This window comes from Poecilia reticulata, linkage group LG15, assembly GCF_000633615.1.
Source record: "Poecilia reticulata strain Guanapo linkage group LG15, Guppy_female_1.0+MT, whole genome shotgun sequence".
NCBI classification, from domain to species: domain Eukaryota; kingdom Metazoa; phylum Chordata; class Actinopteri; order Cyprinodontiformes; family Poeciliidae; genus Poecilia; species Poecilia reticulata.
The window spans coordinates 22,350,197-22,352,236 of NC_024345.1; positions in this window are offsets into that span (position 1 = coordinate 22,350,197).

The following is a 2,040-nucleotide window of genomic DNA, read 5'->3' on the forward strand; positions in this document are numbered from 1 at the left end:
ATAATGGAGCATGAAATAAGAAACTTGAGAAAATCAGTAACTAAATGAAACACCTTGGTTTTAGGCAATAATTTATAATAAAGAATATTCCCCATTTTTTGCTCCGAGCTGTAGTGTTACAATGTGGCCACTTGATGGCGCTCTGACCTTCTGTACTTGGCAGGTGGGCTCCATCTAAATGTTCTCATCTACAAACGCAGCTGTCTGCTGAATCAAAGTTTAAATAATAATTTATCCTATTGGTTTATATAAATTCAGGCTTCCAGGAGGAACTTCCTGCTTTACCCTTCAAAATAAAACAGATTCACTTCAATTAAAGTTTCTGTTTTTAATAAAAAAATATGCTCTAAAGCTGATGTACTTTCAATTCAATTTCCGATTTATTGTTTTTAAATATTATACCCACAACCTAAATCTAACCTTTGACCCGAAACTTGAAAAACAAATGATAAACCTTTATTTGAATCCAATAATTTCTCACCATCCATCTCAATTAGTTACTGAAAAGTTTTAGATCCCTTTTAGATGTTTTTGCATAGATTATATATTTTTTTAATGATAATCATTTTAGAAACATAAATATTCAAAACTATAATTGTAGACATAAAATCCCTAAAAACTCATGTTTGAGTTTGTTTAATCCACCAAATAACATTTTAATATTTATTATTCATTTTTATTAAAATTACTTATATAGTTTTATTTTATTATGTTTTTATTTTATCAACTGTATGGCAAGCCGTAAGTAGACATTACAGGCTGCTTCCCCCTTACGGGGCTTTTATTGTGAAGGGCCATGCCCCCCGGGCCGGCCGGGACTGAGTCTCCGTGGATGCGCCGCGGTGATCACCCAGGACGGTGGGGCGCTGACAGCCGGGACGCTGCCTGCAGAGCTCGGTGAAGTGTGTCTGCCACCCAGAGCCTAAAGCTGGATTACCAACACGCCGAGGTAAGCTGTCCTGACGCGGGTTTTTTATTTTAAATCATTAATATGATTATTTTACCCTTTCTTCTCCTCTATTAGCTGAATTTAAGTCATAATGGCGTCATTAAAGCGAGTCCTTCTCAACATTTCAGTGGTTTTGCTCCAGTTTGTGTACTTTAGTTGGTCGGTGCGTGTTTTATTCCGTGGCAGTGGGACAGCAGCCGCCGCTGCTGCAGTGTACACACACAAACCCACGCCGTGGAAATGCGACCCACTCTGCCGCACTCTGCTGCTCAGTGTCCAGCTCAAATGATTAACCTTGGAGGTGAAGTCTCCCTGAGTCTCTCAGGGTTGGACAGTATTGATGGTTTCCAGTGCGGGTGTTTGTTGATGCAATGGTTCTGCTGGGACAGCTGCTCCTAATGGGATGCACACTATGCGGCACCGAGGAGTCAGGAGCAGCAGGGGCGCAGCTAGCCACTTTACAGGCCCCCCCGGGGGGGTTCAATGAGTAAACACAGAAATGTTTTCCGCCTTAATGTGGCGCCCCCTCTAGCATGGCGCCCGCAAATATACATACCCAGTTTTTGCGCCACTGGTGAGTTGCTGTACGGAGAACCAAGAGTGACGTGATTAAAAATAAAAGCAGGAATACATTTATAGTTTTTCCTTTTCCTTATGTGTTTTTATGAAGAATTTTTATTTTTGCATTTTCCTTTTACAAGTGTTTGTTCTTTCGCCATTTTCTCTTCTCTTTACTTTTACATTTCTTTATGCATTTCTTCCTCATTATGCAAATGAGGAGGGCGGTGTCTTAAGGCTTCAACTTCTGCTTATTGGTTGGTTAGCATTACACTCTGCTTGGCTCCAACAAAGATGGCCACCAGCTTATCAGTGAGCTGAAGGTTAGCAATTAGCACTAGGCAGCTTTAATTAATGAGTGCTTCTTATAACATCTCCAGGCTTAATCGGAGCAAGACGTAGTCCCTACATTTCCACGTTTCATTTTGTTAACGAGATTGTTTTACCGCGGCAGCTTGGCTGTGAACAGCAAGTTTTAAAAAAATCGTCCTTTTTCCCTCCAGCGTTGTGCACAAGCGCGAAACGTACAACAT